The sequence below is a fragment of the Miscanthus floridulus genome, chromosome 2 (assembly GCF_019320115.1).
Source record: "Miscanthus floridulus cultivar M001 chromosome 2, ASM1932011v1, whole genome shotgun sequence".
Classification (NCBI taxonomy): domain Eukaryota; kingdom Viridiplantae; phylum Streptophyta; class Magnoliopsida; order Poales; family Poaceae; genus Miscanthus; species Miscanthus floridulus.
This window is the reverse complement of record NC_089581.1, coordinates 165217279-165243867: the sequence shown is the minus strand read 5'-3', so window position 1 is coordinate 165243867 and position 26589 is coordinate 165217279. Positions and strand designations below refer to the sequence as shown.

Genomic DNA, 26589 nt, shown 5'->3' with positions numbered 1-26589 from the left:
TATCTAATTACAAGAGCAACTACACAAGCTTAATATGTATAAAAGTAATTGCACGCTTGTGTAATGGGGATGCAAACCAACGGGAAGAACAAGGTTGACACGATGATTTTTCTCCCGAGGTTCACGTGTTTGCCAACACGCTAGTCCCCGTTGTGTCGACCGCTCACTTGGTGGTTCGGCGGCTAATTAGCATCACCCGCTAAGCCCGCACGTCGGGCGCCGCAAGAACCTACCCCTTGAGTGAGGGTAGCTCAATGACACGCTTTACTAGAGTTGCTCTTCACGACTCCCGCGGGGCGAGCACAATGCCCCTCACAAGCACTTCTCCGGAGCGCCGCACAAGCTTCTTGCGCGCTTCGACGGAGACCACCACCAAGCCGTCTAGGAGGTGGCAACCTCCAAGAGTAACAAGCACCACCGGCTTGCAACTCGATCACCTAGTGCCACTCGATGCAACCTCACGATGCAATCGCACTAGAATCGCTCACTCACACAATCGAATGATCACTATCAAGTATGTGTGAGATGGAGGGCTCCTAAGCACTCTCAAGCATGGACACAAAGTCCCCCAAGGTGCTCCACACCAGCCATGGCCGAGGGCCACTTCTATTTATAGCCCCAAGGGCTAAACTAGCCGTTACCCCTTCACTGGGCAACGGTCGGGACGACCGGACGCTCCGGTCGTGTTGACCGGACGCTGGACCTCAGCGTCCGGTCGCCCACAGACGACCACGTGTCCCGGTTCCAACGGTCACTTGACCTGACCGGACGCAGCAGCACTCAACTGACCGGACGCTGAACCCCCAGTGTCCGGTCGTTTCCAGTAAGCTCCCGAGCATGACCGGACGCGTCCGGTCGAACGCGATCGGACGCAGCCAGCGTCCGGTCACTCTCCAGCAACTGCATCACCGTACGTCAGCGCGACCGGACGCAGCCTGCCAGCGTCCGGTGCATTCAGATCCAGCGTCCGGTCAGTTGACCGACGCCGGCATCTTCGCGACCAACTCGTTTTCACTTCTAACTTCTTCACCCTTGCACCAATGTGCTAACCACCAAGAATTTGTATCCGGCGCAATAGAAAATAGACATTCCATTTTCCCGAAAGCGCTGAATCCCGCCTCACAAGCTCGGCGGGAGGGAGAGAGGGACCCAAACCCATCTCACCCCTACAAACACCACCTCCTTTGTAAATGTGCCAACACCACCAAGTGTACACCACCATGTGTATGTGTGTTAGCATTTTCACAATCATTTCCCAAAGGATGTTAGCCACTCAACTTGCCACGCCACTCGATCCTAGCGACAATGCAAAGTTAGATCACTCGAGTGGCACTAGATGACCGATATGCAAACAAGTTTGCCCCTCTTGATAGTACGGCCATCTATCCTAAACCCGGTCATAAACTTCTCTACACACCTATGACCGGTGAAATGAAATGCCCTAGGTTATACCTTTGCCTTGCGCATTCCATTCCATCTCCTTTAACGTCGATGCAACACATGCACCAACACGATCAACAATGATATGATCCACTTCATATCATCACATGATCATATTGGTTCATCGATCTTGACTCTACTTGCTCTTCACCGTTGCCATCGTCCATCGGCGCCAAGTCTTGCTCAAGCTTCACCGCCACGCGGTCCATCACTCCAAAGCCTTCGACTTGCCCTTCACGCTTGCAACCGGTCCATCAAGCCAAGTCTTGTCTTGATCTTCTCCACCTTGATCACATGACTCAATGTCATGTCTCATGTGCATTTAAGCTCCTTCATCATCACATGTGTGAGCTTTGCAACATCTCCAAGCCATTTTCACCTTCATGGCATATGTTGCTCACACACATGTACCTGTGGACTAATCACTGTGTATCCAATAAACACTTGGTGATAGCGCGGTGCTAGTGAGGGCTATGGGCGGTGCTAGGGCATGGGAGCACCCGGTGATAGTGGTGCGGTGGCGCTAGGGTGGCTGTGCGATGGCATGAAGGCATGGGTGCGCGGAGCAGAGGCACGGGCGGGTGTAGCAGAGGCACAGGTGGGCGGAGCAGCTCTGGCACGGCGGCGTGGGGCTAGCGGCGCACGTGCACGAGGAGTCGTGGTGGTCGCTAGCTAGGAGTGGCGATGCTAGAGCGTGGATGACATGGGTGGAGATCCGAGATAGGTTACGGCAGTGGTTATAAGGGGTCCCCCAATGAGACAGAAAAGGAAACAGAGAAGAAGTCTTGAGCCCACATGATTTCTACTGATCGGACGCTCTGGTGGCAACGACTAGACGCTATCACCTAGAGTCCAGATGATTCTAGAGAGGTCAAAAACCCATAGAATCATGATCGGACGCATCCGGTGAATACCGATCGGATGCAGCCAGAGTCTGGTGTAACCTGTCTCCTTCGTCTTCGATCGACCAAATGTAGGAACATCATCACAACAGGTTCATCTCCTATGAACTGACTAGATGCTGGAGTTCAGAGTCCGGTCCAGCATTCGGTCACTCTTTTTTCCAGCAAATCTTCAAAGTTCCTTCATGCCGTCTGTTCCTAATCAAGTCCTAACTTCAATAAGATCCAAATAAACACCAATTAGGACTGATGTGAGTGATCTCTCTCAAACCCTCCAATTTTTTTTAAAAAATATTTTGCCTTAGGCTATAATTCTTTTTAGGAAAATAGGCAATAAGAGTGCAATTGAAGATAAATGACAAAGCAACATTCATGCATATGCAATGAAATACTTGAAGGTAAATCTAGTTGCTTGTCAAGTTTGATCCAAGGTTAAGCTTCTTCACTCGCTTTACGGAGGTTATCTTAACCATGTTAGACAAGCCCTATATGCATTACCAAAGATTAAACATGTTGTATATTACAATGCAATGCAAGGGACAACACAAGCCTAATTTTAGTGAAGTTACTAAAATCAAGAACATTGAGCTCATTCTATAATCGACAAAAAGTCGCCTCATCTAGCGGTTTAGTGAAGATATCCATCAATTGATCCTCGGTCCTTACACCTTCTAATGAAATATCATTTTTTGTAGCATGATCTCTAAGAAAATGATGGCAGATATCTATGTGCTTGGTGTGAGAGTGTTGAATCGGATTATTAGCAAGTTTTACCGCACTTTCATTGTCGCACAAAAGAGATACTTTTTTCTAGAACTATACCATAGTCTAGCAAAGTTTGTTTCATATAAAGAATTTGTGCACAACAAGCACCTGCGTCAATGTATTCCGCTTCGGCGGTGGACAAAGCCACACTATTTTGTTTCTTGGAGGATAAGACACAAGTGATCTACCAAGCAAATGGCACCCTTCGGATGTACTTTTTCTATCAACTTTACAACCGGCATAGTCCGAATCAGAATAGCCAACTAATTCAAATATAGCTCCTTTGGGATACCAAAGGCCAATGCTTGGTGTGTGCTTAAGATAGCTAAGGATTCTTTTAACGGCAATCAAATGAGTTTCCTTAGGATTAGCTTGAAATCTAGCACACATACACACACTAAACATGATGTCGGGCCTAGATACGGTTAAATATAACAAGCTACCAATCATAGAGCGATAGAGAGTTTGATCAACCATGTTACCTCCCTCATCTAGGTCGAGATGTCCATTAGTTGGCATTGGGTCTTGATTGGCTTACATTCATCCATCTTGAATCTTTTGAGAAGATCATTTGTATATTTCTCTTGAGAGATGAAAATCCCTTCTCTCATTTGCTTGATTTGAAAACCAAGAAAGAATGTAAGCTCTCCAATTCATTGACATCTCGAAACTCCTTCGACTATCAATTCACCTAAATTCTTTGCAAGAATCTTCATTTGATGATCCAAAGATGATATCATCATCATACACTTGACAAATAAAGATATGTCCATCAAGCTTCTTGGTGAATAGTGTGGTGTCGACCTTCCTAATGGTAAAGCCCTTCTCAATGAGGAAGTCCCGAAGGCGCTTATACCAAGCTCTTGGGGTTTGCTTAAGCCCATATAACACCTTGAACAACCTATAAACATGATTAGGATATCTAGGGTCTTAAAACCCGAGAGGTTGATCAACATAGACTAGTTCATTAATAAAGCCATTTAAAAATGCACTTTTCATATCTATTTGATATAGTTTCATGTTATGATGTGATGCATATGCAAGGAGGATACGAATGGCTTCTAGTCTTGCAACCAGTGCAAAGGTCTCTCCAAAATCCAAACCTTCAACTTGAGAGAACTCCTTTGCAACTAGTCTTACCTTGTTCCTTCACAACAATGCCTTGATCATCTTGCTTGTTATGGAACACCCACTTTGTTCCAATAATTCTTACACCTTTTGGCCGCTCTTTAAGAGTCCAAACTTCATTGCGGGTGAAGTTGTTCAACTTTTCATGTATGGCATTGATCCAATCTAGATCTTGAAGAGCTTCTTCTACCTTAGTAGGCTCAAAGCAAGAGACAAAAGAGTGATGTGCTATAAATACAGCAAGTTTTTGTGAGCGAGTCATTACACCCTTTGATGGACTCCCTATGATGAGATCTTGTGGATGATCTTGTAGTAGAGGTGTGTTTCTTCTATTGACCACTTGAGGAGGAGGTTGTGGAGCATCAACATCTTATGCTTGTGTCACCATTTGCTCATGAGAGACATGAGTGTCTTCATTTTCTACTCTCCTATCTTTTTCATCATCTTATGGCACATTTGATGAAAAAGGTGGATCAATCACTTGTACATCATCTTCATCATCTTTAGGCTTGATGTCTCCAACTGGAATGTTCTTCATAGCCTCCCTCAATGGTTTATCACCTACATCATCAAGATTCTCATATGCTCCTTGGGAGCCATTAGATTTATCAAATTCTACATCATATGTTTCTTCAACTAAGCCGATGGCATGATTAAATACTCTATATGCTTTGGACTTTGATGAGTAACCAACAAGAAAACCAATATCATAATGTTTTTGAAACTTCCCTAGGTGTTGCCGCTTCTTGTAGATGTAGCATTTGCAACCAAACACCCTAAAGAAGGAGGCGTCTGGCTTCTTCCCATTGAGCAACTCATAAGGTGTCTTGCTAAGGAACTTTTGAAGGAATAGGCGGTTAGATGCATAGCAAGCGGTGTTGATAGCTTCCACCCATAGAGCTTTAGGAGTGTTGTACTCATCAAGCATTGTTCTTACAAGAGTGATCAATATTTGATTCTTTCTCTCAACTATACCATTTTGTTGAGGAGTATAAGTTGCAGAGACCTCATGCTTGATCCCAACTTCATCACAATAGGCTTCTATGTTTGTGTTGTCAAATTCTTTGCCGTTGTCACTTCTAATCTTCTTGAGCTTAACTTCAAATTCATTTTATGCTCTCTTGGCGAACTTCTTGAAGCATGATGCAACTTTGGATTTGTCATGAAGGAAGAATACCCATGTGTATCTTGAATAGTCATCAGCAATCACAAGACAATAAAGATTTCCTCTCAAACTTTTGTATGTTGTTGGTTCAAATAAGTCCATATGAAGAAGTTCTAGCACTCTTGTGGTTGACATAAAAACTTTTGTTGGATGAGTATTTGCAACTTGCTTGCCGGCTTGACATGCACTACAAAGCTTGTCCTTCTCAAACTTCATATCCTTCAACCCTCTCACCAAATTATTCTTCATTAGCTTCTTGAGTGAGCTCATCCCAACATGAGCAAGTCTTCTATGTTATAGCCACCCAAGTATTATTTTGGTGAATAGGACATGTCTTTAAGTTAGCTTCTTTCGGAGGTGAAGTCCACTAGATATAAGTTGTTGTATCAAAATCCTTTGAATATCACTTGATCATTCCTTCTTAGATACAATAACTTCCTTCTCGATAAATAAGCATTGGAAGCCAAGATCACACAATTGTCCAACGGATAGCAAGTTGAAGCTCAATAAAGCAACATATAGCACATTTGAGATAGAATGATCATTTAATATTGCCACTTTGCCCAATCCTTTCACCATGTCCTTTGAGTTATCTCCAAATGTGATTCTTTCTTGTCTATCTACTTCTTCATCTAGTGAGGTAAACATATGAGGATCACCGGTCATATGTTGTGTGCAACCTACTATCAATAACCCAATGACTTTCACCGGTCTTATAGTTCACCTACACACAAGAGATCAAGCTTTAGGAACCCAAACTTGTTGAGGGCCCTTCACCTTCTCAACAAGTGACTTTGCTACCCAAATTTTCTTAGGCCTATTCTTATTGGGAGGTCCTAAGAACATGACTTTTATCTTCCCACTAGAATCCTTTCTAAGCATGTAATGAGCATTGAAAGCAAAATGTCTAGCATGCTTGGGCAAGGGTTGTGGTGGTAGAGTTTGGCACTCATAGGCAAAGTGGCCTTCTTATCCACACACAAAACATCTCTTTGGCTTTGGCTTTGACTTTTGTTGTTGTTGAGCTTGAGCCTTCTTCTCTTTGTTTGCCATGTACCTAATGCCACTTCTATCCATCTTCATGACAATGTTCATTAGTAGCTCACTTTGAAGATGCTTGCCTCTTGTGAACTTGCTCAATCTAATCTTGAGATGCTCTTTCTCTAACTTGAGCTTCTTGTTCTCTTCCTTGAGAGCATCATTATTTTTCTCTTCCTTGAGCTTCTTGTTCTCTTTTTTGAGCTTCTCATTCTCAAGAGTCAAATCACTATCATGATCAAGAGTTTCTAGCACAATAGTGTTGTGGCTTTTGATCTCTTCAAGATCTTTCTTAAGCTTTTCATTGTCATTCTTGAGCTTGACAAACTCATCACAATCATCGGCCTCAACCACTTGCTTGCCCTTGCTACTAGAACTTTGCTCAATGCTCTCAAAGATCAAATCATCACATGATGTAGCTATATTAATCTTAATAATATTATTAGTAGCATCATGTGGCTCATTGGATAGAAATTCTTGAGCAATGACAAGATTATCATGATTAATCTTAAGAGTAGTATATTCTTCTTTTAGCTTGTTGTGGTTAGTGATGAGCTCATTGTGTATCCTCTCAAGTTTATCATGTTTATCTTTAAGCTCTTTCTTAGAAGATTTGAGCTCCTTGAGTTTGGATGATATAGCATCATTTGCTTCTCTAAGCTCAACACTAGCCTTTTCGGCTACATCATATTTAGCTAAAAGAGAATCATTCTTAGCTTCTAGCTTGTCATTCTTAGCTCTAGTCTTTCTAATGATTCTAGTATATTTGTTTAGCAATTTGACAAGTTCATCATATGAAGGTGATTCAAATTCATCATCATCACTATCACTATCACAATCATCATTGTTAGCATGATCATCACTACTACTATCATCATTATTTGATACCTTTCATTCACCCTTGGCCATAAGGCATAGGTGTGTAGAGAATGATAGCAGTGGTGTTGGTGAAGATGATGAGGAGTCAATCACAATAGCGGCCACCTTCTCATTATCACTATCATCATCAGATGAGCAACTTGATGAATCAATGTCCAGTGAGCTAATCACCGATGATGTACACCTTTCCACTTTTCTTCTTCTTGTGGAAGTCCTTCTTCTTGCCATCTCTCTTCTTATATGGCTTGTTTTTCTTCTTCTCATCTTCTTCTTCATTGCTTGAGTCATCTTTCTTGCCCTTGTACTTGTTCTTGTACTTGTCTTTCTTGGGCTTTGTACATTGATGTTCTAGATGACCAAGTTTCTCCACAATTGTAGCAATCCATCTCCGAGATTGGCTTCCTTCTAGAGATTGTGAAGAACTTCTTCTTCTTGCCATCAAACTTGATGCCACTCTTGTTGAGCTTATTTAGCATCTTGGTGGTTCTTTTCACCATGAGAGCAAGACTAGCATCATCAACTTCATCATCACTTGAGCTCTCATACTCAAGCCTTGCTTTGCCCTTCTCTTGGCTAGCTTTGAATGCTAAGTCCTTGTCTTTCTTCTTGTTAGAGGATGAGCCATCTTGAGGTGTGATGTGCATGTACATCTCATGAGCATTGATCTTTCCTAAGATTTGTGTCAGTGTAGCGGTGGAAAGATCACCTTGATGAAGCACGATCACAATATGCCCATATTTGTCAATGGGAGAGGACACTCAAGATCTTTCTTACAACATCGGATGGTTGCATTTGAGTGAGTCCAAGCCCATTGACTTCCTCTATAAGAACATTTAAGCGTGAGTACATTTCATTAGCACATTCTTTAGAAAGCATCTCAAAAGAATTTAACTTTTTCATGATAAGATGATAGCATTTCTCACGTTCATTCTTTGTTCCCTCATGGAGCGCACAAACGTCCGACCATAGTGCATGGATGTCTTTGTGGTTCCTCACCTAGTTGAACACATCTTTGCAAAGGCCTCTAAAGATGGTGTTTCAAGCCTTTGCATTCCATTTTTTGTAATTCACCTCATCGCCTTGTAGGTGTGTAGCATCCTAAGGTTTTGGGAAGCCTTGTGAGGCGACTAAGTATTTCAACATCTAGGGCTTCTAGATACGCCTCCATGCGGATTTTCTAATATAGAAAATCATCCCCCTCAAAGATAGGAGGACGTCTATCCCCGTGAGACATCTTTCTCTAGACGGTTAAGCCTAAATACGTGAGCATGAGGCTCTGATACCAAATGAAAGGATCAAGATGCCCAAGAGGGGGGGGGTGAATTGGGCTAATTCAAAATTTCTTTGCAATAATTAAATCCTATGGTTAGCCCAATTAACCCCTTATGCCTAGAAAGTGTTTCTATTGATCTACCGCACAAAAGTTTAGCAACCTATGTTCCAATCCTGCTCTAGCATGGCAATTCTATGAATGTAAATGACAAGAATTGAATTGCTCAAAGTAAATGCATAAAGTAAAGAGAGAAAGAGGAACGCAGCGATATTTTGCTGAGGTATCGGAGAGTCGTCACTCCCCACTAGTCCTTGTTGGAGCACCCGTGCAAGGGTGTAGCTCCCCCTTGATCCACGGAAGGATCAAGTGCTCTCTACAGTTTGATTCTTTGACACTCTGTCACGGTGAATCACCCACAATCGCTTACAACTTGAGTTGGGTCATCCACAAGCTCCCTCGAATGATCACCAAGCTCCCAATCACCACCAAGCCATCTAGGTGATGCGATCACCAAGAGTAACAAGCATGAAACTCTCACTTGACCAAGACAAGCCTAATGAGAAGGGTGGACGCACACTTTGCTACTCTTGCTTTCACTAATGAGGGCTCTCTTTGGGATTCTCAAATCTCAATCACCTCACTAGGACCTTGCTCTTCTTGGCACTCTCAAAGGTGTTTCTCAGCTGTTGGAATGAGCAAAAGTTACCCCACACATGAATGGAGGAAGTATTTATAACCATGGCTAAAAAACAAACCGTTATGTGTCTCTGCGGGGTGACCGAATGCTCTGGTCAGTTCTCCCTAAACTCTAGTGTTTAAGTTATGATCGGACGCTGGACAACGTCCGGTCAACACTGACCAGACGTGTCCAGTCATGATTTTCCCTCTTTAGAACCTTATTGGAGTCGACCAAACGCTAGGACTCAGTGTCCGGTCACTTCACCTCTCAGCGTCCGGTCGCACCAGACTATTTCACCTTGATCAAATGAACTGACCGGGCTCTACGCCAGCGTCCGGTCAGTATTTGACCCTCCATTCACTTTCAACTCTCGATCATATGTGAATGAAGTTTGCTCCAATGGATCTAAGGGCTTTTTAGGAGCTACCTAGTGCTAGATTTAGCAAGTGTGCACCACACCTAACTCACTAGACTCACCTAGGTCAAGCTACCCATCCATACCCCCCTTAATAGTATGGTCAAAGGAAAAACAAAGTCCTAAACTACTCTAAGTGTCTCTTCAACTCCAATCAACACTTAGAACTAGTCCATCCTTAACCTTGTCATCCATCCTTTGAAAATCGAAACGATTTCCATCATAGGGGCATGACCACCATGATAGCCCAATCGATCTCCATTACCGTGACCTAACTTAATTGTCTCTATAAAACACACGTTAGTCACAGTAATTATGTATTGTCATTAATCACCAAAATCCAACTAGGGGCCTAGATGCTTTCAGAAAGAATCAAGCTTAATTAAGGATACATTGGCTTGAGACTTATTTTTCATGCACTTTTGCTCTACATGACCAACTTGCTTGCAACTAGTGCAAAATCGGCCATTATTCTTCACAAAACTAGTCTTTTTAGGAGCAAAGGCCGCCTTGCTTTTCTTGAGGGTATAGCCCAATTCCTCTTTGTAGAGAGAAGCTCTTTGGCTACCCAAGCAAATAAGCAAGCGATCCTCACCACCGTAGGCCTTAGCCATGGTGTGATTGAGCTCTTTTACCTCCTTCTTGAGTGTCTCATTTTCAACCATTAGTGAGGCATCACAAGTGAAACCATCACTACTAGATGAGCTAGAAGTGGATATGCTACAAGAATGGGTTAGTGGGAGCAACAATGATATGCTTATAGAATGATTCATCAATTATATCACAAGTTAAGCCTTTGTCACATGTGACACATGCTCCTTCTCATTTTGCCCATTAAGTAGAGAGGAATGAGCTTTTTCAATATTCGTGTGAGCCTTGCCAAGCTTCTCATGGGCTTCCTCTAGCCTCTCATGAGATGCATTGAGCTCATCAAAGGCTTGCTTCAGGGCTTTTAGCTCCTTTCATAAGTCTTTGCATTCCCTTCTCTTAATGTCAAATTATTCTTTAGCATCTTCTAGCATGTCAATTAGTTCATTCTTAGTAGGTTCATCATCATTGTCACTTTCACTTTTACCCTCATTATTATGTTCCTCATCACATCCATCATCATAAGTTTGTACCTTAGTGGCCTTAGCCATGAAGCATGATGGAGTGTCGAATAGAGAAGGTTTCTCATTTATGGAAATGCTTGCAAGAGCCTTCTTTTTGGTGGTCTTGTTATCATCACTTTCATCATCATCACTTGAGAAAGCATCACTATCCCAAGTGACCACATATGAACCACCCTTCTTCTTCTTGAAGGTCATCTTGTCCTTCTTTTCTTTCTTTTCCTTCTTTTTCTTCTTCTTGCCCTTCTTGTCATCATCTTCATTGTTCCTATTGTATGGGCATTGAAAAAAACAAGATGATCCTTCTTGAGTCTTCCTGGTTCTTGGATGAAGACTTCTTCCTTCTAGCACGGTAGCCCTTCTTCACCATGAACTTACCAAATCTCTTGACAAAGAGAGCCATCTTCTCATCATCATCCCATGAACCATCATCTTCACTTAATGTATCTTGCTTGGCCTTACCCTTGGATGATGAACTAGCTTTGAATGCCACACTCTTCTTCTTCTCATCCTTCTTCTCTTTATTCTTTTCTTCCTTCTCATCATCATCTCTATAAGCATCATCGGTCATGATATCTCCCTAAGATTTGGTTTGGTGTCATTGTGTCCAAACCAGTCCTCACTAGAAAGGTGACCAACATGCCAAATCTTGTGGGTAAGCATCTCAAGAACTTATAAAGAAGTCCTTGTCCTCCACCTTCTCACCAAGTGCTTTGAGATCATTAACAAGCACTTCTATCCAATGAAACATCTTCGACCCACTCTCATCTTCCTTCATCTTGAAGCTAGCAAATTTCTCCTTGAGAATGTATGCCTTTGCACCCTTTATTGCCTTGGTGCCCTCAAATGATTCTTTTAACTTCTTTCAAGCTTCATGAGCCATCTCAATGTTCTTGATTTGCTTAAATGTTCTCTCATCAATAGCATCATGAATAGCACTAGGAGCAATGTCATTGTTTTAGAGAAGCACTTCTTCGGTCGCGGTGGGATTCTCTGGATCGGCTATCTTAATTTTGGTCTCCACCACCTTCTACACTCTTCTATTGATTGACATTGACTTGATATGAGTGGTCATCTTTGACTTCCAATATGGATAATTTATGCCATCAAATTGGGGTGGCTTCTTGGTGTTGTTGATTTGAGCCATTTTAACACCGAAGGTTGTTAAGCCTCAAATCATGGTGACCACGTGCAAATCCACTAGAGTTACCTTTGGCGCTCTATCGGGGAAGGCATAAGAACCCCTCACAATGTCGATGAGCAGAGACTACAACAACCACCAGTAGCCTGCTCAACGATCCACCAATCATCGGGCCATCTAGATGTCAGGCAAATACCAAGAGTAACAAGAACTCCACCAGCCCAAATCGCCCAACTAGTGCCACAAGATGCTAGAACACTAAACAATGCACTAGATGCTCTCTAATCTCACTCAAGATGATGAAATCAAGTGTGCAAGTGAGTGGAGTGGTGTGCTCAACTCTCAAAGGGTGTATGCAACTGTTAGAAGTGCCAAGAGTGGCCAAGGCCGACCACTAGCTCTATTTATAAGCCCACAAGCAAATAGAGACATTACCCCTTTGGAGCAGCTTTTTGCAAGGGCACTGGACACAGGCGGTGCCTGGCACCAGACATAGTGGTGCCCCTCCCAATGGTCAGGTTCTAATGGTTGGGGCACCAGATAGGGTGGCGGTGGCACTGCCCCTAGGGTGGCAGTGACCACCCAGCCATCTGCCTGAATACCCCCTCTCTGGATTTTTATGGTGGTGCACCACCCTCAGGGCGGCGGTGCCCGAGGCGGTTGAAAGCTCTAGTTTGGTTTTGGTGAATTGATAAAACCCTAAGTGCTAACCTAGTTTATCAATATAATTATGAGATAGGTAGCACTACTCCAAGTGGTGAAGCAAATGAAGATCATGACATGACGAATGGTGATGCCATGGTGATGATCAAGTGCTTGGACTTGGAAAAGAAGAAAGAGAAAAACAAAAAGCTCAAGGCAAAGGTGAAAATTGTTAGGAGCTTTTTAGTTTAGTGATCGAGATACTTAGAGAGTGTGATCACATTTAGGATTGATAGCCATACTATTAAGAGGGGTGAAACTAGTATTGAAATGCGGTTATCAAAGTGCCACTAGATGCTCTAACTCATTATATATGCATTTAGGATCTAGTGGAGTGCTAACACCCTTAAAACATTTGTGAAAATATGCTAACACACATGCACAAAGGTGATACACATTGTGTTTAGCACTTGGGAGCAAGGGTTTGAAACTTCACTGGCGCCACCGGCGCCCTGTATAGAAAAGACAGGGTTTCACAGAGTGTATCGGATGCTGGTCATGTGGTGACCGAACTCGGGGGAGCAGCGTTCGGTCAATTATAAAAGAAGGATGGTACTCTTGGCCTGAGACCGGATGTAGGTGACCGGACTCTGGCTGAACACTATTCAGCGTTCGATGATGATGATGTGGTGGCACATAGTGAAGAAGGTGAGTGATCGAACGCTAGGCGAGTCTAGGTCAGGCGCGACCAGACGCGTCTGGTCACGAGTGGAACCTTACTGGAAATGACCAGACTCCAGTGTTGGAGCGTCTGGTCACTTCAAGTAGCGCTGTCCGATAACAACTTAAATGCGCTGATGACCATTGAGATCAGGGCGATCAGTATTTAAAGTCAGGGGACATGTGTCTAAAATCTAAGGACCGGATGCTAGGGTCCTACGTCCGTTCAAACCGACCGGTGCGCCCCAATTTTTCAGAGGACTAGAGGAGCCAACGGCTCTATTCATGGGGGCTCTCTATTTAAGCCCCATGGCCGGCTCAAGCTCACACTCTTGGCCAGTTGCATTGATATAGCAACCTTGTGAGCTTAGCCAAAGCCCTCCCACTCATCTTCATCATTGATTCATCATCTTTGTGAGATTAGGAGTGAATTCAAGTGTATTGCTTGAGTGTTTGCATCTAGAGGCACTTGGTGTTTGTGTTTTGCTATGTGATTCACTTGTTACTCTTGGTGGTTGCCGCCACCTAGATGGCTTGGAGCAGCGAGGATCATCGAGCGGAGGTTGGTGATTGTCTCCGGCTCTGATCGTGGTGATTGTGAGGGGTTCTTGACCTTTCCCCGATGGAGAGCCAAAAGGTACTCTAGTAAATTGTTCGTGGCTTGTGTGATCCTCATCTTGTGTTGGTTGCGCGGCACCCTATTGAGGGTTTGGCGTGTGATGCCAATTAGCGCATGAACCTCCAAGTGAGTGAATTGCCACAACGAGGACTAGCTTGCCGGCAAGCAAGTGAACCTCGGTAAAAAATCATTGTGTCATCATTTGATTCCGAGGTGATTGGTATTCATCCTTATAATTGATTGGTTCATTCCTCGACTCAGCGGTATATCCATCTTGCTCTATCTCTTTACATTACCGCAAACTAGTTGTAAAGCTCTTTAGTGTAACTAGTCGTGAGAGCTTGTTAGTTTGGTTAGTGTGGCTCTTTAGTTAGCCTTTGAGAGCACACTAACTTAGTGTAGCAACATAGCCATTGTGTGGATATAGACTATACAAAATAGAATTGGGTAGGTGGCTTTCAACCCCAAGTATAGTGCTAGCGCAAAATTCGCTTCGCCATCTTATTGACTAATCAATCGTCTTAATATTGTTGTAGAAATTTTTAATAGGCTATTCACCCCCTCTCTAGCCATTAGGACCTTTCAGAGATGACCAACCCCATTTCACCTAGTTTCTGAAAGAAAATGGCGGTGGCACCGCCCTCCTCACAGCCATGACCGAGCGGTGCACACCGGACGCTCCAGGTGCCCGCTTCACTTCTCCTGAGTCTCGGCCATGTCTAGGTGGGCACCGCCCTAGACGTGGCTGGTGCCACCGGACACATAGTGGCGGTGCCCCCAGGGCAACTCGCTGTTCTTGGCCTCCCAGTCGGTCACCGCCACTAGGGGTGGCGGTGCACTAGACAAGGGGTGGCGGTGCCCCTGTGGTAGCACCCCAAGCCGAGTTTCGCCTCCTTTTCTTCACCTTTGTCACCGATTGTGCACTAGGCCTAAAATACAATGCAAGTATTTCAACACCTAGTGGCACTAGATGATCGAGTTGTCCAATAAGAGCTCCCCTCTTAATAGTACGACCATCTATCCTAAATATGATCACACTCGCTAAGTGTCTCAATCACCAAACCAAAAAGCTACTATCATGTTTCACCTTTGCCTTGAGCCCTTTTTGTTTTTCTCTTTCTTATGTTCCAAGTCCTAGAGCTTGATCATCATCACATGTCCACACCACCACCATAGATTTTATTTCATGTGGCCATCTCCGTCTATGAGTGTCACCTAGCTCCTTTACTTGGGTTGGACTATCCTATCTAGTCACACACTTCGATGCAAGGATTAGTCCAAATAGGTTTCATCAATTAGCCAAAACCAAACTAGAGCTTTCAATATCACTAAGATAATTTTTTGCAGGGCTCATTCATGTGCTCTCTCAGATTAAATTCTACTCAAAGGATAATTCTATTACTACATCTTCCTCTATCCTTCCACTCATCACACAAGCCTTCCTTTTGCAAATAATTCATATTGAGTACGTTTTAATCATTGGTTCTCTTTATTTATTATGTTATCTTTTGCCATCGATTTTTAGGAAAGCCAGCAATGAGCAAAGTGTGCGTTCTTGACAGACTTGCACACCGAAATCACACGCTGGTCCAGGTAGACTGCATTGCCTGTAAACAAGATATATGTTTTAACTCCTGCTCTTACATGTTCACTGATGTGCATAGCATTATCTGTTTTCCAGTTGCGGTTATGTATACTGTCACATTTTCTTTTGCTGCCTTGAGCATTTTGATATTTGGTATTTCCTTTTCTTCATTGATGTAGGTTGAAGTTCATCCAGGACGACCTCGCCAAAGACGCATACACCTTCCATGCATTGGGCACCCTCTTGCAGGCAAGCCCCTCGCTCACTCTGCTTAAAAATTCATTTCTTGACTTATTTAATTAATGCACTTGGCAAAACTCATCTTCCCATCCAGGGATGAAATAGTGCTATCTTTAAAATGTTTTGAAGGGCAGACACCTGAACACAGCACTCTCTTCGACTAATGGCCACAGTCAAGGTTCATGGTAAGATATGATTTGGAGTTGTTCTGGAATTCTGGTTAAATTGTATCTGTTGTCTCTGATCCAGTAGAGAGGGTAACTTCGTTGAACTGTTTATGCATGATGCTTCCCAAAATTTTGCTCGGATTTAAAGTACTGGGCGTATGTTTTTTTGCTTTTTGAGTAAAACCTCAAGCCTCATGCGCTTTGAGGTAAATGGCTGCGCCAAACTAGCAAAAACAAGGGTTCTCATTTAACTCATCACGCGAAAAAAATTCAAGAAATTATTATCTGTTGCTTGGGTGAAGAAGGAAATAAATTCATTAAGTCGTTTATGGATTATGCTGCTGGAAATATATGGTTTATGAGGAAAAACTAAACCTTGATGAACTATGAACTATTGGTCATTGATGGAGGAGGAAGCCATGGGTAGTATGTGGATCCTATATGTCCATATCCACTGTCGTGGTCATTCGCTACCTCTGTACATCACCACTGCTTCTACCGTATGAATTCTATCTTTGCAGACCTAGCAACTTTTGCTTGCCCTCGCCGTATCTATATAACATGCAAATATATATGCATCGATGCATCCTGACCATAAACATCACCAGTGCCTGTGACCTACAACGCCTGCCTGCATAGACCAAACAGTGGTTGCCTGCACTCGCGCGTAGGGGCGCGCGGCTCGTACTAGTTTCTCAGGAAATCGAGGACGAACCTAAAGCAAAGGCCGACACGGGCTCTCGCTCCCCTATTCTCGGGAGTTGCATTTTGCTCCATCGTTGCCTTCCTCACCGTCCATCCATCCCCTTCTCTTGGCTCCTCCTTCTCGTCCGACGCATCGCTCCCTACAAGCCATCATCTTCGCGGCTGTGCCGGCATGCAAGGGCGGCGCGCATAGCACTTAGACGGCCGTGTGTCTGGCTGCTCTAGGCCGGGACCGGGACCGGGACCGGGACCGAAAACGGGAAGACCACGAATGGTCACGCGGCACGGCACTCATCGTCGACGAGACTAGGGGTGCGGCCAAGAAGTGGGCCTGTGTGAATGGTTGAGCGGCCTGGCAAAAATGGTAAAGCCCACCAGGCTGGCCTATTATATATTGTTGGGCCGTTCATGACCTAAAAGGCCCGCACGGGCGGCACAGCCGAGGGCAACGGCCGATTGGTTCAGTTTGCGCCCTCCTCCGACGTTGAGGCCGCCGCCGTCGGACCGGCCGCATGCCTGTACGCCCCGCTCCTCCTCAGTCCTCTCTTTTCTTCTTCTCTGTTTCTTAGGTTTCAAAAACGCGCAACTGTATCTTTTTAATCTCCTTTAGTTCTTATTAGGTCAAGGTTTCATCTTTGTTTAGGAAGAAACAGTAAAAGAAAAACTTGTTTAATTACTAAGTACAAGTACACATCATGAAGATAGCACCAAACATGTGAAGCTCAAGGATTGTCCTTCCCATAGAGGATTGTTTCCCGCCACGACCACTTCAGTCAATCAGTCATATCACAGGTACTTCGCCTCCATCAAGTGCAAGCATGCGTTTCTGTTCGTCAGAATTTGCGGTAACACCTTCATACTAGGATGCAAAGCTGCATCGCTTATGGGAATATCCTTAGTGGTACTAATAATAAGTACTAATTAACGCATGCTCAACATTCGAGAGCTATGCCCTTATGAGCAGCTAGACAGGCCTCCACTGCTTCACCTACTGTCATGAAGATCCAATCTTCTCCTACTCTGTCGACCACCCGCGACACTTTCATCTTCTGAACCGCCTTCCATCCTGGACTGGCTATAGCCATCTACAGGTAGTTGTTTCAGCATTATAACCGGGCAATTTGGCATTATATGTCTTTTTTTTTACCCAAACGTAAAGGTACCCTGATCAATTCAGCACTTCACCTGTATTCCAAGAGACATCAACTCCTTGTGTATTTCTTCCAGTGCCGTGAGACCTGAAGTGTCGATGTTTACCACACCTGCAAAAACAGGAAGATGGGCATACATATTTTTGTATCAGATTAGCACTGAACATGGGTTTCACAGCTACATTGGTGTATATTCCACCTAATGTAAAATTGAATTAACTGAAAAAAGTAAAGCAAGCATCTCCTTTATAAAATTGAAAAATCTTGGAGATTCTGGGGGCACTTACTTGACATATCAAGGACAACTGCTTGTATCCTTTCTCTTCGCTTTTCCATTTGAGTTCTCCACTTCTTCCCGAACCCACTCTATGATCCTGATTTGTTGGAAAATTTATATTGAACATTTTATAAACCCATATTTATATATTGAGATTGCTAGTACCTTTCTTTGATGAAAGTGGCATTGATGAAACAGAGGAAGGATGTGTCCATGCGTATCGGTAGTACGATCGGAGTTTGGCAAGCTACAGGGTATTGTCTGATGCTGCAGAATATATTTGTCCCTTGGAGCCTGCCAAGAACCTCTACCTGTGGTCGAAGCGACTGTATGATGATCTTTGCGAAGGAAATGGCAAGCTGCAGCAATCAGCCCCCTCACAAGTCAGAAAACGCCTGAAAGACAATTTTCCAATGTGATTTTCAAATGCAGGTGTATCAAGCATGCATCTTACTGCTACTGCAAGTCCGATCTCCACCGACCCAAACAGGACACCAACAAATGCGCCAAGGCAAATGAGGAAATCCATCTTGTCGATTTTCCACATGTTGCAAGCTTCTTTGATGTCGATCAGCCCCGGAAGAGCCGACAGGATGATGGAGGCGAGCACCGCCATGGGCGTGTAGTAGAGGAGCTTCATGAACAACTCCAAGGCGATGACCACGGTGATGGACATGACGATGTTAGAAACAGTCGACCTGGCGCCCGCGCTGAAGTTCACAGCTGTTCTGGAGAATGAACCTGATGAATGAAAAACATCTGTTAGGATATTTTGCTTCTTCCTGAAAGATTGCCACAACCATCACTCAGTAATCATATTGATCACCTGTTGCCACATAACACGAGGACAGAGATCCAGCAACGTTCGAGAACCCCATCGCCAGCATCTCCTTGTTGCCGTCAAGTTTGTACCCTCTTACCGAGGCAAAAGATCGGCCAACGGCGATAGCTTCCTAGGAGAGGCAATGCAAGCTTTCTCTTTCAGCAATCCGCATTTCAGATTTCAGCATGGAACACCAGATGGACGGCTTACTGCAGCCGAGAAGTAGATACCGTAAGGGCGATGACTGCGCAGATGATGGCGATCTTGGCACATTCCGTGGTGTGCGGCCCGTTCAGGTGTATCTGCTTGGCTGAGCTTGGGTTTAAGCCTACATGAACCTTCTGTATGATCTTGACGCCGTGCTTGTCGGCCCTTGTTGCGTAGACTGTAGCGGTGGACAGCATGACCGACAGCAGAGGTGAAATTGCTGACAGCCAGAACAACTTCTTGTACCTCCCCTGCCATTAATTGAGTTGTCATCATGTGGGTTTAGTAAGTTACCGTCCGATCTATATACATCATGAGCCAGTAACAAAGAGGAGTAGTTGAATCGAATCTTCTTACAATGAACCGTGTGGTGAGGATGAATATAAGGAAGGAGCATCCGATGAGGAAGTTGCCCGTGTGCCACTGCAGTTGGATGACATGCACAGCACAGAGAACAGGAGCCACATATGAGAAGCGCACATGATACGGAGAACATGAGCCACATGAGAAGCGGACATGAGTAAAAGCCAAGCACAAGATGGCGGTGTTGACAATTTGACATGAAGGTGGGTGGATTCCAATGCACTAAACAGTGTGCAGACAAGTGGCCATGTCCTTCGTCCCCCAAAAAAAAAAGGGGTTCCTCTACCGTAGTATGAGGTTGAAGACTAGTAGGAGTACTATTGTTCCAAGCAATGACCGTGACTAATCACTGTCTCTGAGACTCTGACTCTCTTTGTGGGAGTGGGACATGCATGAGGGTACATTAGTGCTCCTTTGTTATATTTACACAAAAATAATAATTATAAAATGCTCGGCATTTTCGTGGCGCAGAGCCGAGAGAGACAGAGACGACGACTCCGTACTACTCACCGGGTCATGTAGCGCAGAGCAGACCGCCTTGACGACAGAAACAACATCGGTGCTGTTGGTGAAATGGCTGAGTCCAAGCAGCCCCTTGAGCTGCTGCAGCCCGATCACGATGGCCGCCCCGCCCATGAACCCCACGATGGCAGCGTGCGACAGGAAATCCACGAGAAAACCCAGCCTGGGACGTGACGAACCGACACAGTCACATAGGTAAGAGTCGTAAGACCAGACGTCTCGACGTGTGGGAGCAGAGCATGTTGTTTTGCACGTAATTAATTAAAAAAACGCTTGCTTGCTAAGCAGCAGACCGTACCTGAAGAGGCCGAAGGAGACCTGGAAGACCCCGGCAAGGAAAGTCACCGTGAAGACGAGCGACCTGTAGGTCGCCGGGTCGGCTGCCGGGTCGACGACCTTCTGGATCATCGAGGACAGCAGCAGCGAGACGACGGCGACTGGGCCGATGGCGATCTCCCTCGATGTCCCCATGACAGCGTAGATCAGCGGTGGCACCACACTCGTGTCTTTCATCAGGGAAAAAGGTAGTCGTAGTACAAAAGAATGAGTGATCTAGAGAAAGAAACATGGCGTGTGCTTCTGCGCAAGCTAAATTGTTCCGAACAATCAATCATGGAGTAGAGGCTTGTGATTGATACTTACAAAGACCGTACTGAGGGTCCAGTTTGGCTAGGTTGGCGTATCCAATGCTCTACAATATCATATCAGAGATCCAAAGGAGTCACAGGTCAGATAATATACTGACGAGAAGGGTAAAAACTCTACACGCACACCCGAAAATTCCAAGGCAAAATCTGTATATGATCCTTGAAGTATGTGGTGGTTCCTCACAAGTCCAAGTAGCAACTGATGTTTTGTCTCAGGATTCATTGTTGTAGAGATTTAAGGGGTGTTTGGATCCAGGGACTAAAGTTTAGTCCGTGTCACATCGGATGTTCGGATGCTAATTAGGAGGACTAAATATGAGTTAATTACAAAACTAATTACACAGATGGAGACTAATTTACGAGACGAATTTATTAAGCCTAATTAGCCCGTCATTAGCGCATATTTACTGTAGCAATACATTGTCCAATCATAGCCTAATTAGGCTTAAAAAATTCGTCTCGTAAATTAGTCGCAATCTGTGTAATTAGTTATTTTTTTTATCTATATTTAATACTCCATACATGTGTCCAACACATTTGATGGGACAGGGACTAAAATCCGGTCTAAGGAACCAAACACCCCCTTAGTGCAAGAAACACTTATCAGTTGTCACCTCAAGACGTCCTGAATTCAAGTAGTCGTCTAGCTACCTACCTAGCTTGATTGTTATTTCTTGCTGAGATCACTACTCAACAAGTAAAGACGTGTGTTTGAGAGGAACTAGAGCTAAAACTGACGCGTGAATTGAGCAAGCAAGCGTCTGGCATGACCAGCAGGCAGCAGCCTACCTGAGGGATGCCAAGGCTGGCAAGAGTGAGGCCAGCCATGACGTCACTCCTGAAGGACTTGAGGGTGTAGGTCCTCCCCCACTGCAGCACCGGGAACACGCACTGCAGCGCCGTGAGGATCCACGGGCAGCGCGGCGCCCGGCCACCGCCGCCGGGGGGCCGTCGCCGGAACGCCTTGCCGACCACGCCGACGAGCTCCTCGCGCAGGCTCGGCGGGCTGGGGCTGTTCAGGACAAGCTTCGCCGTGTCTGGCCGCTGCTTGTTGGATGATACCTCGAAGACGGACACGGTCGCCGACGACTCGACCGCTGCCGATGCCTCCATCGCTGAAGGCTGAATGAAGTGTTTGGGGAAACTCGGGAGCTGGGAGCTCCCTAGCTTTAAAAGAGATTTTGGTTCTGGCGGTTGGACGGAGAATCTTGCAGTGGGCGTGACAACGATCAGAGGAAGAGGCAGGCTAGAATTCCTCCTCTCCTGTAAACATCACCGGCCCTGGGAGACGGATCACATATATGCATGGACGGCGATATGATTCTCTGGCAAGAGGCCGGTTAGAGGAAGAAGACAGCCATCCCGTCCCCGTGCACGGATGAGCCCCGCCGCGGTCGAGGGAGGAAATGCTCACTTGCAGGGGTGTGGATGCCGGAGCAAAGTTGGCAACTTGGCATGTTGCTATATATGGGCTGCTCGGCTGGGTGTGGTAGACTGGTAGTGGACCGCTATGGACCATGCCACAAAGCAGGCCACATGCATCATCGGTCACCGGGGTGGGTGGTCACCGGGGTGGGCGGCCGAATTTTTTACATTTTAGTTTTTTTTAGTTTCTCACGGATAGATCTGACCGAAAGAATTTAAAAAATACATCTTTAGCTCGGCGCCATTGATTTAGCATCGAGCTAGGCGTTCATCACTTTAGCACCGAGCTCTGAACACGGTGAATGATATACCAGAGAGCTCGACACAAGTCACTCTGTCGCCGAGGCATGCCACCGTGCCAAGAAAGCGACCCCCGTTTGCGGCGGTCGCGTCGCCATGTCCGTGGTGGCGTCACTAGTCACTAGTCACTCACCAGCACTGCGCCCATGTCGATGCTAACTGTTGCCACTAGCCGATCGCGCTGTACGGAGTATGTTTATTGTCACTAGTACTAGTGAGCATACACTTTTTTTTTAGAAATACCAGTGAGCATACTTTTCAGTGCCTCTTTTGGTTCCGTTTCAGAGTATACTCCATACTACTTGTCGCTAGTGAAGCTCAGGGAAACCGTTTTGGTAGGACTACCACTTTTGCGGAGACAACTAGCCTGTTCAATGGTTGATTTCTAGATTGGTAAGCCCAGCTAACGCCGGTTTATTATAAGAAGAAAACATAGTTGACTGATTGATAAGTCCTAGCTGAAACAATAAACGAACATGCTGAATAAAATCCATAAAAAAAGTAAGCAGGAGACCGATCGATCAATTGATGGATCAACAAACGAAAATAAAATGTTCGTTGATGGTGTTAGGTCAAGGGTAAAACGTTGGTTTCAGATGGATCAACAAACGAAAATAAATCCATCCGGTAGAAAATTCTCGCTCGGCTGGCTGCTCGCTTTGGACCGGTCTTGGCATCGCACTGGCCGTCTACAGCTGCCGCAGAAAATTACGGGTATCGGTGCCGCTAGCAGGAGCGTACGCATATACGCAGGCACGTAGCAGGCTAGCGTAATCTCATTTTCACATGACAGTTGCAACGGCATCTACTGGTTACTGTCACGCTTTGTAGATATCGCCGTATGATATTGGTATCGTTCGCACAGCCACATGCAGGCAGATAAGATTACAGGCTTACAGCGACGGTCCATTAGCCCGATGATCGACGCAGCTGCCGGGGACTATTCTTCGCACCTGATCGAGCAGCAGGTAACGGCGACCGACGAGTGGCAACAGTTTGGCTGGTAGCATCGACGTGGGCGCAGTGCTGGTGAGTGACTAGTGATGCCACCACGGGCCACGGCGACGCGACCACCCCAAACTGAGGTCGCTTTCTTGGCACAGTGATATGACAGTGAGCTCGACGTTAGAGTGACTGGCACCGAGCTCTCTGGCATGTCATCCACTATGCCTAGGAGCTCGGCGTCAGCATCAATGACGTTGAACTAAGGGTCAATTTTCTGAATTCTTTCCGCGAAGGGTTTATTCATGAGAAATTTTTAAAAAAAGAGCTAAAATATAAAAAATTCGGGGTGGGCGACGTTTTGGAGTGCCTTTTGCCCTTTTCCTCCCCCGGCGATGATTGAATGTGCTGCTGCTAGCGCGCTAATAGTACTCCCTTTAGTTTCAACTTATAAGACATTTGATTTTTCTCTAAATACATACTCCCTCGGTCCCATAATAGAAGTCGTTATGAGATACGTATAGATCAAACTTTTTAACTTTGACTAGGTTAATATAAAAAGCGTGCAACATTTATATCTTCAAATAAATTTATTATGAAAGTATATTCAATGATCTTTCTAATTATACTAATTATGTATTATAAATATTAATATTCTTTTATATATAATTGGTCAAAGTAAAAAAAGCCGACTTCTCGAGCAGCGAGAACGACTTCTATTTTGAGATAGAGGGAGTAGCATTTATTATACATCTAGATATACATTATGTTTAAATACATAACAAAAACAGTGTATCTTATAATTTAAAACGGAGGGAGTACTACTACTTCATATGTGAATTAGACCGTGTTGAAGTGATAAAAATAAATGATACTGAATCAATTGGAATAAAATAATATGGAGCAGATAAGGCCAAAAGCAAATAAGACATTTGTCTCTAGAAATTTGAATATCTATATATCTCTTATAAAGCTAATCTCTACTACAAGTTCTATCTCAACATATAAGCTATCCACATCGTCTCTCACTACTAATAGTGATGTCACCACCCTAATTTTCAACCTCTTGATACAAGCTATCTATGTTGAAAGCATATAGATCTCTAGATGGGTTTTGGTGATTAATGACAATACGAGATTACTATGACTAACGTGTGTTTTGTAGAGGTAATTTAAGTTAGGTCATGGTAATGGCAATTGATTGGATAATCATGGTGTCATGCCCCTACGATGTAAATCGTTTCGGTTTTTAAATGATGGATGATAAGGTTAAGGATAGACTAGTTCTAAGTGTCGTTTGGTGTTGAAGAGACACTTAGAGTAGTTTAGAACTTTGTTTTTTCTTTTGCCTATACTATTAAGGCGGGTATGGACAAGTAGCTTGACCTAGGTGAGTCTAATGGGTTAGGTATGGTACACATGTCAAATCTAGCACTAGGTAGCTCCGGAGTAGCCCTAAGATCAATTGGAGCAAACTTCATTCACATATGATTTTGAGTTGGAAGTGAATGGATGGTCAAATGATTGACCAGACGCTGGTCTGGTTGTGATCGGATGCTGAAGGGTGAGTCCAGTCAGTTCATTTGATCAACTAGAGCCATCTGGTTATGATTGGACGCTGAGTGAAAAGTGACCGGACACTGGGTGCCTACGTCCGATCAACTCCAGAGAGGTTCTAGAGAGGGAGATTCCTGACCCGATGCGTCCGATCAGTGCTGACCGGACGCTGCTCAAGATTCGGTAACTGACTAGACGCTGAACAGCGAAGTGACTGGACTCTGGGTGCCAGTGTCCGGTCAATATCAGTAAGGTTTTAGAGAGCATTTTTGGTGTCCGGATGTGTCCGGTCAGTGCTGATCAGACGCAGGTCAAAGTCCGGTCAGAACTTAACGACTCTTTCTGACATAATGGTGGTGATAACTGGCCGGAGCGTCCGGTCATTCTGACCGGAGCGTCCGGTCACCCCGCAGAGTGATGACTCAACCTACGAACGTTATATTTTGAATGAGGGGTATAAATACTTACTCCACTTGTCCAAGGGAGGTCTCTTGCCCATTTGTTCAACTGAGAAACACACTTAAGAGTGTAAAGGAGAGCAAGAGCCTAGTGAGGTGATTGAGATTTGAGAATCCAAGATTAAGGCCTCATTAGTGCAAGGAGAGTAGCAAGTGTGCATCCACCCTTCTCGTTAGGCTTGTCGTGGTCAAGTGAGAGTTTGTGCTTGTTACTCTTGGTGATCGCCATCACCTAGATGGCTTGGTAGTGATTGGGAGTTTGGTGATCATTCCGCGGAGCTTGTGGATGACCCAACTCAAGTTATGAGCGGTTGTGGGTGATTCACCACGATGGAGTGTCGAAGAATCAGCCCATAGAGAGCACTTGATCCTTGCGCGGATCAAAGGGGAGCTACACCCTTGCATGGGTGCTCCAACGAGGACGAGTGGGGAGTGGCGATTCTTCAATACCTTGGCAAAACATCGCCGCATTCCTTTCCCTCTCTTTACTTTAAGCATTTACATTTGAGCAATTCATTTCTTGTTTTTACATTCTTAGAATTATAATGCTAGAGTAGGATTGGAACTTAGGGTGCAAAACTTTTATGCGGTAGAACAATAGAAACACATTCTAGGCATAAGGGGCGAAGTGGGCTAAGTGTAGGGTTTAATTATTGCAAAGAATTTTAGAATTAGCCCAATTCACTCCCCCTCTTGGGCATCTTAATCCTTTCAATTGGTATCAGAGCCTCGTACTCGCTAAATTAGGCTTAACCGCCTAGAGAAAGATGCCCCATAGGGATGGACCTCCTCCTATCTTTGAGGGAGATGATTTTCTTTATTGGAAAATCCACATGGAGGCTTATTTAGAAGCCTTAGATGTTGAAATTCTTAGAGCCGCCTCACAAGGCTTCCCAAAACCTAAGGATCCCACCAACCTTCAAGGCGATGAAGTTAATTACGAAAAATGGAATGCAAATGCTAGAAACATTATCTTTAGAGGCCTTTGCAAAGATGTTTTTAACTGTGTGTGGAACTATAAGGACGTCCATGCACTATGGTCGGACATTTATGTGCTCCATGAGGGAACAAAGAGTGAGCGTGAGAAACGCTATCATCTTGTTATAAAAAAGCTTAATTCATTTGAGATACTTCCTAAAGAAAGTGCTAATGAGATGTACTCACGCTTAAATGTTCTTGTAGAGGAAGTCAATGGGCTAGGACTTACACAAATGCAACCCTCCGATGTTGTAAGGAAAATCTTGAGTTTCCTCCCCATTGACAAATATGGGCATATTATGACCGTGCTTCATCAAGGTGATCTTT

The 26589-nt window shown here is 44.6% G+C and overlaps 1 pseudogene; it reads right to left on the bottom strand.

Annotated features, from left to right (window-relative positions):
• Positions 1–17203: 17203 nt before the first annotated feature.
• LOC136540465 (low affinity sulfate transporter 3-like) lies at positions 17204–22047 on the bottom strand (annotated as a pseudogene).
• Between the last annotated feature and the right edge of the window lie 4542 nt (positions 22048–26589).